A 17401-nucleotide genomic window follows, 5' to 3' on the forward strand; every position below is an offset into this window, starting at 1 on the left:
GTGTTTTCAGACATACCTAAAACCTATAAAAATGTGTGGCTAGGACTTCCCTGGTGGCGCAATGGTTAAGTATCCGCCTGCAAATGCAGGGGACACGGGTTTGAGCCCTGGTCTGGGAAGATCCCACATGCTGCAGAGCAGCTAGGCCCATGTGCCATAGCTACTGAGTCTGTGCTCTAGAACCCGTGAGACACAACTAGTGAGCCCACGTGCCATAACTACTGAAGCCTGCGCGCCTAGAGCTGGTGCTCCGCAACAAGAGAAGCCACCACAATGAGAAGCCCGTGCACCGCAACGATGAGTAGCCACTGCTCACTGCAACTAGAGAAAGCCCGCACACAGCAACGAAGACCCAACACAACCAAAAATAAACAAACAAATAAATAAATAAATTTATATTAAAAAAAATGTATGGTGAGTCAGGCTGTTCCAAAATAAATACTAAGGGGAAAACTTATTTCAGAAGAAATAAGGAACATTCCTGATAGGAATATGGAAATGAAAAATGGGATGAAGAATACTGGAAAGGGTAAATATGTGTGCTAATATAAGTGATTATTGGTAGTATAAAAATAAATGTAATGCCTTGTAAAATTTCAAATGTATGGAAAATAAAAATCCATAGCAGAAATAATTTAAAACCAGAATTGATATACCTATTGAAGTGTTCAATTGTTTCTAGCAGGGTCAGGAACACTGTAAAAGTAGTAATAATCTTTAGACTATAAGGAAAAATAGTATATCTAAAGTAACCAAGAAAGTAATATATAACTAATAATTTAATACAGAAACATGTATTAAGTATTTGTTTAACCCCCCAATAGAAAGAAATATGGATAATAGAACATTAAACAATGGTGTCAAATGTTATACAAATACATTTTGTATGTTATTACATTTTATATAAATGAATTTGTATTCACGTTACAAAAGGAACATTGTCAGATTGGATTATGACAAAATAAAACCCAGAGATTTATAAAAAAGGATCGAAGAATAGTATATGCCACAAGCAATAATAAAAACAAAAACTGGCAGGTCTACAGGTATCAGACAAATTCGACTTAAAGGTAGGGGGCATACTACAGAAGAGGAGAAATATTTTATAATGATAGTAGGGTTTATCCCCCAAAAAAGTTATAAAATTTCTAAAGTTGAATTGCACTTAGTAACAGTCTGAACAATATACACCAAAAATTCATAGAACTAAATCAAAACATAAGCATTAAATGACAGTAGCAGATTTTCACTCACTTCTGTAATCATAAAAACAAACCATTCAGTGTGGGTCATGTACCAACTAAGAGAAGGAAGGTCATTGAGGTACTCTTAGAAGGCACAAAATATTTGCATCCAATACATGAGGAATTAAACACACTATTCTCAGTAAGGTACAGAACGATTTGATGAAAAAAGCAGTAATGAAAAAATAAATCAAATATTTTTGTTATTTTTTCTGATGGCTATCTTTATAAAAGTAAAATATTAAGATTTTAGGTAAATCAGTGCTTTAATTCTTGTAATATTTCATATGTCTGAAAACACCATCATGATAGTTCCTCTCAGTAGTTTTCAACCTCTGTGGAAGGTATTATCAGTTCTGATATATTTATCAGTTCTGATATATCAGTCATAGTTTCTCTAGTCCTTCATAAGCAATTTGTCTATTCACTTGAATAACATCTTTTATTTTTACATCATTGACAAGGAAGCATTTAAAAGGATATATAACAAAAAGACACAATTTTGGAAAACTATTTTCTGAGTACGCTCTTTAGAAGCAACCAATGTTAGTTGTGTCAGAAAATCTCTGCCCTTGTTAGAAATCAGTTCATATACATTGGGCTGAGCTGGGGGCCTTTTCAGCATTTTATTTTCCTTTAGACAGCATCATGGAATGGATCTAGTTCTTGTGTACTTCCAAACTATTTCTAATAGGCCATGGCACAAATTGTCCATTTTATATATTATATTTGAATTATTATGAAGGATTTTTAACTTGTGGCCTGAGCTGTGATATTAGATATGGTATTTCAGACTTCCTGAGAAGGCAAGCTTTCTCTGGTTTATATAAGAAACTACTTCTACTTCTAGCCTAGAAATGAGTTTCGAATGACATGTATCCACCATTAAGGTATACAGAGTAGTTTAGTTGCCCTAAAAACCCTCTTTATTCCACTAATTTATCCTTTATCCTCCCCTGCCAAACCCTTGGCAACCACTAATCTTTTAACTGTGTCCATGGTTTTGCCATATATCTATCTATCCATCTATCTATATATCTATATATCTATATCTATCTATCTATCTATATATATATATATATATATCTGCAGCTTTTCCATATTCTTGCAATGAGTGATATGTATTTAAGTTTCCTCTATGTCTTTACATGATTTGATAGCTCATCTATTTTTAAGTTTGAATTCATTGCATGGATGTACCATAGTTCTTTTTGTTGTTTTTTAAACTATTGACTTACTGAAGAACATCTTGGTTGCTTCCAAGTTTTGGCAACAGTGGACAAAGCTGCTCTAAACATCTGTGGCACATTTTGGTGTGGACATACGTTTTCAACTCCTTTGGGTAAATATGAAGAAATGTAATTTGTGGATCATATGATAAGAGTATGTATAGTTTGTTTAAAGCTGCCAAACTGTCTTCCAAAATGGCTGTAGAATTTTGTATTCCCGCCATCAATGAATGAGATTTCCTGTTACTCCACATTCTCGCCAGAATTTCATCTTGTCAGTATTCTGTATTTTGGCCATTCTAATGGGTATATAGTGGTATCTCATTGTTATTTTAGTTTTCATTTCCCAGATGACATATGATGTTGAGTATATTTTCATATGCTTATTTGCCATCTGTGTATCTTCTTTGTGAGGAATCTTTTAAGTTCTTTTGGCAGTTTTTAAATTGGTTTATTTTCTCCATGTTGAGTTTTAAGAGTTCTTTGTAAATTTTGGATAACTGTCCTTTATCAGATATGTATTTTGCCCAGGCTCTTTTTATTCGCTTGACAGTGTCTTTTGCAGATATATTTTTTTATTTTAATGAATGCCAGCTTATCATTTTGTTTTTTCATGTATCATGCCTTTGTTGTTTATAAAAAGTTATCGTCAAACCTAAGGTCATCTAGATTTTCTTTTTCTATTATAGCCTAGGAGTTTTATAGTTTTGCATTTTACTTTTAGGTTTGTGATTCATTTTGAGTTAATTTTTGTGAGGGATGTAAGCTCTGTGTCTGGATTCTTTTTTTTTCATGGGGATGTCCTGTTGTTCCAGCACCATTTGTTGGAAAAACTTTCTTTTCTCCATTGCATTGTCTTTGCTCCTTTGTCAAAGATCAGTTGACAGTGTTTGTGAGGGTCTCTTTTTTGGCTTTCTATTCTGTTCCATTGATCTATTTGTCTGTTCTTTCACCAAGAACACTGTCCTGATTACTGTAGCTTTGTAGTAAGTTTTGACATTGAGTATTATCAGTCTTCAAACTTTGTTCTTCTTTAATATTGTGTTGGCTATTCTGAGTTTTTTGCCTCTCCAAATGAACTTTAGAATCAGTCTGTCGATATACAAAATAACTTTCTGGGATTTTGGTTGGGAATTCATTGAATTTATAATTAATTTATTTTTATAATAAGTTAATGTTCTCATGTATAGTATCTCCATCATAAATTTTTCCATTAATCTTTACTATTACAAAAATAAACCTCACTGTACTAAATGTTTTAATATTACTCCTATATAGATTTTCTTATTTTCCTGTTATATTACATTATGATATAGTTGATACCATTCAAAAGTTAAGAACATACATGCTCTGACCCATAGGATATCTTCAGGTGTGTCACATGGTATAATACTTATAAGGAGCATTATTTGTGGAACAATAAGACAAAACTAAATATGTGATCCATTATATGTATTTTCTTTTATTTCAGTAGATATGTTATACAACATTGTAAAATAACATTGATTTTGAAAATAACATTGGATGCTTGGGTAATAGTAATAAAGGTAAAAATCAATAACTGTGATATAACACACTGCATTATAGTTTTGTGACTAAGTATATAGTTAATATACATGCCATTTTGCTAACTGAAAAACATAACAATATGATTGTTCTAATAATTGACTAAATTGATATTTAGTATTTTCTTATGATTTTAAATGTAGCTTGAGTAATCATTCTTGAACATTTAATAAAAGCTTTAACTGGAATTATTACTTCTGGCTACCTTTACCTATAGAGTCCATTAAAAATTAAAATATATTAGCAGTATAAGGGGTATTCAAAGAGATTCAATCTGAACTTTTGTTCATTTATGATTTATAATACTGGTATATTTGAAATTATACAAATTTATAAAAATTATAACTTTATCTAAGTACCTCTTCTAATACATATACGGAATGTGATTGAAATGCTAACAAATTTATTTACAAGTACCTTAAATTATGAAGTACAGTGTTAGACCTCTTTTACCTGATTTCAGAATTTGTTAGCTTATTTTTTTCTCAGTTTCAATTTTCACTTTCATGATATGAATAATATTGATTTCAGTTCTTATCACAAAACTCTGAGAATATGGCAGTTTTGTAAGTGTTCCTAAGTCATTGTAATGATGGGCAAAGTCAGAAAGAGCTTTAAAGAGTAAGCATGTCATCCAAAACATGTCTATTAAAAACAAAAATTGTATGCTCAGTACCAAATGAAAATAACCTGCTTTCTTTTTTTCTATCCACCATTTTATTTTCTTATGCTTTGTCAACTTCCAAAAACAGCAGAGTAAATGTTAAATCATCATATAATTGTCAATTTTTTTCCATATGCCATGGAAATAACATTGGTATTATTCTATTCGATTGTATACCCCATTGTGTATTTTAACTAGGTTACAAAAGTTAAAATTAGCATATTAGAGCATTCCTTTAAAAAATTTGTACGGGAATGCTGTCGATGGGTTTTTAAGATTTTTTAAAATTAAATATAGAATGAACACAGACATGAGTAAATAAAATAATTAGAGGTGCACAGTGTTCATAATATTAAAAACTGTTTAAAACTAATAATGCCCCAACCTCCTCAGGCTGTCTCAAAATATTTTTTTTTTCCCAATGAGGATCTTCATATTTTTTTATTTTTTATTTTTTTGTGAGGAAAAATCATGTTTAGTTGATATAATTGATATATGTTTATATCTGTCTAGCTTAGAATAATCCTCCCACTTTATTCCCCTGCAATACATTAGAAACATATATTACAGGGTAATAAAGTGGAAGGATTAGTCTAAGTTAGACAGTTATAAACATGAAGCCTACACAACCCACTGAACCAACCTTAGCCACTGGGGACAGACACCAAAAACAACAGGAACTGCAAAGAGGAGATCCCAATAAGGATCTTTATAGACAGAATATTCTGTGTTGTAATAGAGGATTAAACTATATATTTTAATTCAAATAACAAATTTTCTTTGGCCATTTTCTCAAAATATGACTTTAATAACACTCTCCACTATCTTGTACAATAATAAGTTAGCATTTTAGTGAATATATTTTTATTATATTTAATTATACTTTACCGCGATTTGGTATGGTAAAACAGTGTTCAAGTTTGTAAATTTGATAGTCTAATTTTAGCCAAATATTAATAATATTTACAAAACTAAAGGTATGCATGAAATATATGTATACATGCGAAAGTATTCCTTTAAATAGTTTCATTCAAAGATTATCTGCTGGTGAAATGTTAAAGTGCTTTTACCCAGTATAGTAAATTTAGAAAGGCTTTCTATGCTTTAATCAGAATCAAATGAGAGAGTTGAGTTCAATTCCATTATGAAAATGTGAAGCAGTCTTACCAAAATAAATGATCCTGAATGAATTGTCACCTCAAATTTAATGAAAAGTGATCTGACGTCATACCTATGACATGCACGAACATCTGCCTCGTAAAGTAGTTCCTAATCCATTTCGATACATGGGAAATTTGAAAATCATAGCAACGCTGATTGTTGCTATTGATTGTATCCACACTAGTTTTATCCTTGAAGTATTTGAAGCAAACGTTCAAAGTCCCCTGAAGAAATTGGAAAACTATCTCAATAAAAATTTACAAGAAACACGTGTTTGTGCACCTGCGCACACATGCACACGTATCTCTGGTTATCAGTAGGTTGGAGGTTGCAAATTTACAATATCTCTGCTCTGTTTTGTGAATTCTAGTGGATAATTTTATCATAAGAAAGAGAATTTCATAGTGCTGAACACCAGCAATTCATAAATTTAGATCAATCATAACCCAAAAGATTTAAGATCAACTATCTATAATGGTTTCAGAGAAGTTGATCATAACGCATCCTTTCTGGTAATAATCCAGTAGCAAGATCATCTAATAAGGCATAGTGCTGTCTGTAATCATTTACATGCATTAAAATAGGTGATTTTCTATTAGTGGTAGTAGAAGAGCATGAATTCTAACATGGAGAAAAAAGACACTAATTATTTAAAATGCAAGATAAAAAAGATGAGTTTTCAAGGTAACACATGATTAATCTGTCACACAACTCTTCCTACAAATTCTGACCTTCAAAACTATCAACCTCTAAAGTCTATGAGGATATTTTGATTATTAATGTTAAGATCATTCCATTCATTTCATTAAGAATTAATCTATATTGCTCATTAGCCCCCCTTCCCCTGACACACACATGATGAAACAGAGAATAGCAGTGAGCATTTACACCTGGTCCTGCCTAAACTCTTGTGTTTTTTTTTTTTTTTTTTGGTTTCCTTTTTGTTTTTATAAATTTATTTATTTATTTATTTACTTACTTATTTATTTATCTGGCTGCGTTGGGTCTTTGTTGCTGCACGCGGGCTTTCTCTAGTTGTGGCCAGCGGGGGCTACTCTTCCATACGGTATGCAGGCTTCTCATTGCAGTGGCTTTTCTTATTGTGGAGCACGGACTCTAGGCACGCGGGCTTTAGTAGTTGTGGCACGCGGGCTTAGTTACTCCGCGGCATGTGGGATCTTCCCAGACCAGGGCTCGAACCCATGTCCCCTGCATTGGCAAGCGGATTCTTAACCACTGTACCACCAGGGAAGCCTTAAACTCTTGTTTTTTATACAGTATACAATATTGGTATTTATAAGAAAGAAAGTATCATATAATTGGGAGAAACAGCTAATAATCTGGGCTGGATTAAAATCTTCAGAACACACATTATTTTCTTTAAGATTTTCATTGCTTGTTGCTGTGAAAAACTGAGAACTCTGATATTTTTTGCACAAAAATTCCCTTTATTTCTCTCAAGTTTTCTAAGTGTTTTAAAGATTCTTTTGTTTATTTTAAGCCATTAGCTAATATGGTTCACTTTTTTTCTGGAATACATTGTCATTTTAATAACTAAATGCTAGTATGTTTTAAAATGTAATCTCTATATTTATGTCGTTACTAAGTGATGTCATTTCATTATTTTTGGTTTATTTCTTTGACATAGTTATTTTTTTCCTGAAATAGCTAGTGCTCACATGGAGTAGCAACTAGCAGACCACTGTGCTGCTCAACATTCATATTACAGTCTGTGTAAATGGCAGCCCCTGTGGTTATGAAGTGTTTCGCCATCTACAGAAGCCCCTGCAGCTAGGGCTGTGTTGAAGACTAGCTAAATTATTTTCGCACTTCATTGGTTAGTGTGAATTTAACCATTCTTTTTCCACAGGTAACTGTGAATTTTTGTTCTACTTTAATACTTAGGGAAAATGTTTTAATACTTAGGAAAATACATATATATATTGAAGAATCCACCACAAAATGTTCATCCATAAACCTATGCAAACAATACTGTAGCATCTTTCTCATCCTATACTGCTGCCTCCCTTCTAGAGGGAGCCATTGTTCTGATTCCCTTGGTATTTTTATTACCTTTTTTGTTGTTGTTATTGTTGTTAAAGTCACATAGGTATGTATTCCTAACACTATATTATTTAATATTACTTTAGAACATTATGTATAAATATATATACCTTATATAAGAAACATAATACTGTACATTTTCTTCTTTGATTTGCATTTTCAATCAGTATAATGTTTCTATATTTTAACAGCTTTAATGAGGCATAACTGATATGCAAAGAATTCTATGTATTTATTGTGTACAATTTATTCAGTCTGGACGTAGGCAAATACCACAATCAACATAATAGACATATCCAACACCTGCCAGAATTTCCTTGTGCCCCATGATGGTTTTTGTTTTTGCTTTGTTTTGTGTGTGTGACTGTTTTTTTTTTCTTTTTTTTTTTTTTTGTTGGTGTTAAGAACCCTTAACTTGAGATCTACCCTCTTAACAAATTTTGAAGTACACTACAGCGTATTGTTAACTAGAGTCACTATGTTGTACTGCAAAACTCTAGAATGCATTTATCTAGCATAACTGAAACCTTATAGCCATTGAATAACAACTCCCCATTTCCCCCCAAGAGCCTCTGGCAATCTCTTTGTATTCTCTGTTTCTATGAATTAAACTATTTTAGATATTTCACATGAGTAGACTCATGCAATATTTGTCCTTCTCTGACTGGTTCCAGGTTCATCCATATTGCAAATTGAAGGATTTTCTTCTTTTTCAGGGATGAATAATATTTTATCATATGTATAAATAATATTTTGTTTCTCTCTTCATATGGCAATGGACACGTGTTATTTCTATATCTTGGCTATTGTGTATAGAGCTGCAATGAACAAGAGAACACAGCTATGTCTCTGAGATACTGATTTCATTTCCTTTCAATATATACCAGAGGAGGGACTGCTGGATCATATGGTAGTTCTATTTTGAGCAATCTCCATACTGTTTCCTACAGCTACTGCACCATTTTACTTTTCTGCCAACAGTGTATAAAGGTTCCTATATCTCCACAACCTTGCCAACTCTTATTATCTTTTGTTTTTTTATAATAGCCATCACAACAGGTATGAGGTGATATCACATTTTAGTTTTGATTTGCATTTCCCTTATAATTAGTGATATTGAGCATCTTTTCATATGCCTGTTAGTCATTTGTAGTCTTTGGAGAAATGTCTATTCAAGTTATGTGTCTATTTTTTAGTTGGTGTTTGGTTTTGTTTTTGCTACTGAGTTTTAGAAGTTCCTTGTATATTTTAGAAATAAACCTCTTATCAGATACATGGTTTGCAAATTTTTTCTCTTATTCTATACGTTGCTTTTTCATTTTGTTGGTTGTTTCCTTTGCTGCGCAGAATCTTTTTAGTTTGATGTAGTCCCATTTGTCTATTTTTCTTTTGTCTTTGTTTTTGGTATCATATCCAAGAAATCATTCTCAAGACCAATGTCAAGAAAATTTACCCTATTTCTTCTAGTTTTACAGTTTGAGGGTTTATGTTTAAGCTTTTAATCCATTTCGAGTTGATGTTTATGTATGATGTAAAGTAGAGAAAGTCCTAGCCAGAGTATTTAGGCAATAAAAAGAAATAAAAGGAATCCAAGTTGAACAGAAAGAAAAATTTATATTTGTTTGAAGATGATATGATCTTATATGTTGAAAACCCTAAGGACTACACAAAAATATTTTTAGAATAAATGCATTCATTGAAGTTGCAAGATACAAAATCAACATACAAACATCATTCATTTTTCTACACACTAAAACAATGAACCATCTGAAAAAGATAGTTTAAAAATTCCACTTACTATGACATCAAAAATAAAATACTTAAGAATTCATTTAACCAAGGAGGTGAAAGATCTGTACACTTAAGTCAATGATGAAAGAAATTGAAGAACACACAAATCAATGGAAAGACATCCCATGTTAATGGATTGGAAAGACTAATATTATTAAAATGTTCATAATACCCAAAGCAATCTACAGATTCAGTGTTATCACATCAAAATTCCAATGGCATTTTTTAATAAAAATGGCACTTTTTGTAAAAATAGAAAAAGTAATTCTAAAATCTGTATGGAACTAGAAAATACCCAGAATAGCTAAAACAATCGAGAAAGCAATACAAATCTAGAGGCATCACACCTCCTGATTTCAAAATATATCAAAAGCTAAGGTAATTAAAACTATATGGTACTCACATAAAGAGACTTATAGACCAGTGGAACTATTTAGAGAGCCTAGAAATAAACCCATGCATATTAGACCAACTGATCTTTGACAAGGGTACCAAGAACACACAATGGGGCAAGGATAGTCTCTTCAACAAATGGTGTTGGGAAACTAGATATCCACATGCAAATTTTTATGGTTATTTCTATGGTTTATTTTTTTTTATCTCTGTATTTCATTCCTGTGTTAGGTACAGAGTAATTTATAGTCATTTATATTCCTGATGTACTGGATCATTTAATAGTAATTTTTTTGTTTAGAATTTATTTTGTTGGATGTTTATATGGCTATCCATGTCAGAATGTTTGTGTTCTGCCATTTAAATGTTTTGTCATGTGGGCTAGAGAACACATTATCAGCCTTTGTGCTATCATGCAATTAAGTTCACAAGTGAGATGTGAGTGGTGTATGTGCAAATTTCAGGTCATCTTCTAGAGCACCTATTACCATATTTCAACTCCAACTTTTTTTCCACTGATGAGATAGGAAGATAATAAGTCAATCTTGCAATATCCTATTAGAACGGAGCATTGACGGACTGCCAGCTATTCTGGCTTACTTTATGAAGTCCATATAACCTGGGATATTATACGATGGAAAATAAACTTCTAACTTATTTAAAGCAATGTTTGTGTTTTCTTTGTTATGGCAGCTTAACATGTACTGTAACAAATACACTAGATCATTTTATTTACATTAATATTTGGTGGACTAACTTCTTGCACCTCTTTAATTTCAGCCTTTGTTTCTTAGATTTTAAGCATGTCCATATAAGTGGGGTCCTGTGTTCTACTCATTTTTCAGGATTAGTGAAAACGTTCCAGCTTCCTTCCCATCTCCCTTTAAACATAAATCCTTGCAACTGGCTCAAGGCCCAGCTTTTAACCCCAGTGCAAATATTTGCACCTGCTCCCGGTAGAGCTCCATCCTCACTGAGCACTTAGTGAGAATCACCACTAATGGAGATTAGAACTTTTAAATTACTTTTCTGGATACCTATAATTGTTCCAAATTTATTTCAGCCCAGCCATACAAGAAAAATTACATTTTATGCAGCACTTAGTATTTTTGCAGAAGAACCACCCTCTTCCCCACACAGAATTTCAGATCTTTGGTTGGTTCCTTGTTGATCCTCACTTTGCTTCTCTATATGAATACACCCTAGAAGTCTTCTCACTTATGTAGAGGTTTGAATATTCACTGTCTCCTAATTTTTCAGATTGATGTTTATGTTTCTTGTTCTCCTTATTGCTTTTTCATGATTTTCAGGAAGGGAGGGGATAGTGCCAGCTTCATATTGTGATAGTAAAAGTTAAAATCATGACTATATTCTTTTTTTTTTTCCAACAAATGCGCTGATTTCTAGGAAATGAGCATATGCTTTGAAAAAGTGGCAAATCCTATGGGAAAAAACAAACTTTTAGGAATTAAATAGACATCATCATTTTCCAAAAACTGACATCTATTTAATGTAGTCTGGGACTCATGAATTAATCTGAGGCCATAAATGCATAATATTTATATTTCATTTACTCTAAATAGAATCTAGCTATAAAATATACTATCTTAATATAAATTAGGTTGAAAGGTTATTAGGGTTAAATATGAATGCTCTTGGAACACTGAGATTGAGGAAACTTCAGTAAAATTCTGCAGTTTTAATGATTAGTAGGTATCATCTATTTTAAAAAGATTTTCATTCTGCTGAAAGAATCTCAGATCCACATTGACCCTCAGAATTTTTTCAACCTCTAATTTTAGCCATGTATTGGATTTAGTGGAAGAATAAAAATTATTGAAAAGACTCTCAGGTAAAAACATTTTTCTGAAGATGAAAATCCATGAAAAGAATGGGTAGAAAAAGAATAAATGTAATGATAAACATATTTCATATTATAATATATAATTTAATGTATATTATATTTTATAAGCATGACATGTTCCTCTATTAATTTTTAAATTTTAACCATTTACATAATTAAATACTTTTGCTTTCATCTAGACATATTTTAGCATATTGGTATAATATAATCTGAAAATGAAGCATTCTGTATTTTCCCATGAAAATCTACCAAATCCACACTTTGTCAGAGATACATTTTTAAACTTATATTAAACATTTTGGAAGGAAGCATAGTAGAATTTATTCCTGTGTTATATTCTGTGATCATCATCTGAAGCAAAACTAATTTATTAGAAATTAAGGAACTCATGAGTATTTGTTTATGATTTTATAAATAAATCATGGATAAATGTATAATGTATACAGTGATGCATAATACATGAAATAGATAACATACAAAATATACCTATCATATTGTATGTCATATTCTTGAATATGACAGTGTTAAACATATATTATTCAATGTGCTCAGTATATACTAATAAATTTAAAGAAAATCTCAAAAGGTATAAATATATGTTCATGTTATATATAGCTTTATTTTATGTATTGTCAAACAAATACATGGAATATGGCAAATAATGTTTTCAACATGGATTGACATTAAGTACAGAATAGTTTCCTATAATTTTTTATGAATATGATCTTGTATGAAATCTTCCCTATAATTTCACAATCAGTGCTTTATAATATTTATGCCAAGCTGTATCTTTCTTACTTCTGAACCGTTCCTAGTTCTTGAAATTTACACAATAATATTCACTGAGTATAAAATGTGAGCGTTGCTAATAATTCTTATAGTAGGCAGTTTATAGGAGATGGAAATAAGAGTTGTCATCAGCTGTATTGTTTTTGCAATGTTCCTATCTTTTCAGTGGCATACAATATTTGCTCTTATGAATCATGACATACAATATTTGCTCTTATGAATCATGGCAAATTCCACTCCTTGGATGTTTGCAGTTGTATTTTTCATATGAGTTACTGAGAAGCTGTTAGAGCCTGCACAGAATTAAATGTCAGATGAAATCAGCACAAGTGTTTAATAGCATGAAATAAACCTAACCAGGGCTGAGGGAAATCTTTATATAGTAAACCAGTTTCAATGAGTAATCTAGGGTAAAATTTAAATGTATATTTCTACTCTCTAAGAAAACCCTGGGTTTAATAAAAATCAGGTTAAAGAATACTTCCTTATAATTTATTGAGTATTTGTATTTCAAAGTAGTTATACGTCTTCAGGGCTTATTAGAACAATTTAACTTATTTTTAGAGATTCTTCATTTAGTTTAGAGAATTAAATTGTGTAATTTAGATTTTTTTTTGTATTTTAAGCATTTCACGTTTCTAAATCAATTTTCATTATTTTATTATAATTTGATTCAGAACTAAAAAGTAGTTCATGGATAGCATATACATAAATTTTCTTTATTAAAATATTAAAATTAAAATAATTCTCAATCTATGTATAATTATTTAAATGTACTGAATTCACTTATATGATTTCTCTTTTGAAAAACATGCTTGTTCAATGAAAAAGATATTAGTTTGTTTATTCATCTACTTAATTTTGAAGATTGCTCTGTAGACAGACTGACAGATTTGTACTGTTGGAAACAACTAATACAGGAAAATATATTTTTGACACGTTTGAAGGAAAATAATCATGTAGTATATTGTATTAACAACCGTGTAACAAATCACCCCAAAATTTAAAGAATTAGTAAAACAAACATTTATTTTCATTCCATTTCTATGGGTCATAAATTTCAGTGTGATTAAGCTGATGCCTCCATCTCTGGGTCTCTCACCAGGCTGTAGGCAAAATGTCTGCTGGGTTTCAGCTGGGGGACCATTCACTTCCAAGTTCACTCATTTGGTTGTTGGAAAGATTCAGTTCTTCATGGGTTCTTGGACTGAAGAGCTCTTGAACAGAGAACCTCAGTTCCTCACTGGCTGTTGGCTTGAAGCTGCCCTTAGTTGCTTGCTACTTGTGCCTCTCCCTGGGGCAACTCATCATATGACAGCTGGCTTTATCAGAATGAGAAAGTGAGAACAAGAAGTGATATCATCAAGATGGAAGTCACAATCCTGTAAAACCTAGTCTCATCTCATTACTTTTGGCCTTATTCCGTTTGTTAGAAGCAAATCATTAGACCAAAACAACACACGAGAGAGAGTATCACACAAGGGCATGAATGCCTATCTGAAATTTTAAAATTTCTTTAAAAGAGATTATGGAAAATGCACTTTAATTTTTATTTCCCATAAATAAAAACTATATGTCCAAATAAATTTGAAATAAGTAAGCAGAACCAATAGCAGAATTGGAAATATGCTACATAAATTCATCAAACCTAGGTTAAAATAATCAGAGAAAACACAGTTCTCATTAACAAAAGAAAGTATGTGGAAACAGAATGGTAGCAATGAACAAAACAAAGACTATTCAGCATTTTAACTACATAAAATATAAGTAATAATTTAAATAATGTAAACTTACTTTTTGAAAAAAAGACAATCAGATTGAGTTAAGCCACAAAATACACTTACTCAGTATTTTTTCAAAATAGCACAGAAAATTTAAAGGAAAATTAATTTATAAAGCCACTCTAGGTCCTCGTGCCAAAGGAAAAAAAAAAAAAAGCTGCTCTAGGAAATGCAAGGGGGAAGATTGGTATCAAAGTACAACCGTCTAAGAAAAACTTCATGTGGGTAAATGGAGGTCACTTTTTATAAATATATTTTAATTGAGTTTGAAGCTGTTGTTAACTTAATGGATCAAATATATATATACCACATAAAATAATTGCCTTTATAAATAAACAGACATAAATTGTCCACTGTAATTTATCACTTACCCAGTAGACGTTTTTAGGAAATATTTATTGTTATATGTAAATTGGAGATATTATAATTAATTAATAAGATAACATATTTAAGTGCTTACCCGAGTGTCTAATACAAAATTGAAAGTCACTGATAATTAAAATAATAAAATTAAATAATTTCACTACACAAAACAGTGAGTGCTATGTAAAAGAAAAAATGTTTAGAAATAAGAGAAGAAATTAAGAAATACATTTATTGGGAAACTTTTAAAGAAGGGCAAACTTTTGAAGAAGGGCAAAAAGAAATGATTAGAAAAATATAAGGGCTATTTAATAGATAACATTTTTTCACCAATGTGATCAAATTAGATTATACAGTTGGAGATAAAGAATACAAAACCATCATCCTGTAGTGAACACTCTCAAGTTGACTGCCCATTTCCTGGTGTTCCTGCCCTGTATAATCCCTGCACCTTGAATGTGAACAGGACCTGTGACTTTCTTCTCGCCAATGGAATATGGGAAAGATAATGGAGTTTTGAAGATGTTATTAAAATCACGAATCAGTTGTTTTATGTTAAATGATCCTGGTTGAGCATGACTTAATCAATTGAAAATGCTAAAAAAGAAAGTTGATCCTCCTGGAGAAGAGAGAGATTCTCCCTGTTGCCTTTGAAGAATTAAAGTACCATGTTCTCTGAAGCCCTATGGGTAGGGCCATATGGCATGGAACTACTGGTGACTGCTAGGAGCTAACAGCAGCAGTCAGTGATAGCCAGCAAGAAAACTCTTTTCACAGTTCTATAGCAGCGAAGAGACCAATTCAGCCAACAACTTGAGGGAATTTAGAAGCAGATATTTCCCCTTCGAGCCTCTGATGATACTGCAGCTCAGCCCATATCTGATTGCATCCTTTGAAGACCATGATTGAGGACCTCAGACTCCTGATCAAAAGAAATTGTGAGATAGTAAACATGGACTTTTATCTGCTAAACTTATGGTAATTTGTTACATAGAAATAGAAAATGAATATGATTAATACGTTTTTGAAAGTTAGATGATGAGCCACTGCATTCTCTGACTATGGCATATTAAACCTAGAAGAAATTTTTAAAAGTTATAAATTTTAAATAAAGGAAGCAAAATATAAGAAAATTTAAAATATTCTAAAATTATCTCATTAAAAAATCAGAAGCAAACAAGATTTACCTTCATTTGAATAAAAGATAAAATTTCAAAGATATTAAGAACTTTTTCTGTTTGGTTTACTTGCTTACACCCACATGCTAGCATAATTTCTGCCACATATAGAATAGTACTCCTCTACCACCTTTCAACAAAATTGGTCAAATTGTGAGACTTCCTCGGGTCAGTAAAATGAGACTGTATGTGTTGCTTGTCTCTAAGAAGCTTCGAGAGCCAAATTGCCTTTTCCTTCTTTGAAGATTATGGGCACATGTGTCAAGGTGGAAGCTCTCCTGCTAACTAATCAACTAAGAGCAGAGCCTCCATGGCAAGGGAGTATGACTAAGAATGAAATATTTGCTGTATTATGCCATGAAGGTTTAGGCTTATTTATTACTACGGCAAAATATTAAAAGAAATGATGCCTGAAGTATGCACTACTGTGGCAAAAGCAAAACACACAAAAAACATAGCAATGTTTTAAGAGTCAATTTGTTTAAGGGTTAGAAGAAATTAATACTAGAGTCTAAGAAGAATTATAATATTATATAGTGACAACATTTTGTAAAACTGTCACTGTGATAAAGTGGAATGTAGTAATGTACTACTGAACTTGTATTTATAGGGGAAGATTTTAGAAAATATAACCTTAGTATGGGTGTATGGTTTATCAATTGTTTCAACAGATAAAGTACTATTTAAAAAAAGAAAAGATGGTGCAGGATAAAATATGTAGCAAATTTGAAGGAGAATAAAAAAGAAAAGAGAGGCTAGAAATGGCGAGGACTTGCAGAGTTGGAAAAGAGAGATTCTGTTCAACCCTCAAAGAGGAAAAAATAAGCTGACCAAAGGCCAGTGAAAACTTAGAATTAGGTGAAAGTTTAAATCAAAAGGAATTTGTTATTAAATTGTATGATTAAATTAAAGTGGTGACATTAAATCCTATCAGTTAAACAAAACTAGCTCATGGAAAATAGGCCAAGGGCATATAACTCTCCTACCAAAGTCTAATAAATTCATATTACCCACATTAATAAAAGAGAGGGAAAGAAAAAGGGCAGAGTCTGGGAACAAAAAACAATGAAACACAGTAGATATGAGAATTGTGTTGAGAAAGGAACTGTGTGTTAGTCTTATAGCTATTTAACACATGGAATTGACTTCATTCAAATGGTAAGAAGCTGATTGTTAAATCAATATTTGTACCATCATAAGCAGCACAATCCTTTACTAAATGACACTAAAAGACTCTAGTGCCCATACACATTAACGTGCAGAAAATGGGCTAAGAAAACTGCTCAGCCCCAGGCCATATTTCTAGTTACCAAC

Source organism: Orcinus orca, chromosome 5 (genome assembly GCF_937001465.1).
Source record: "Orcinus orca chromosome 5, mOrcOrc1.1, whole genome shotgun sequence".
Classification (NCBI taxonomy): Eukaryota; Metazoa; Chordata; class Mammalia; order Artiodactyla; family Delphinidae; genus Orcinus; species Orcinus orca.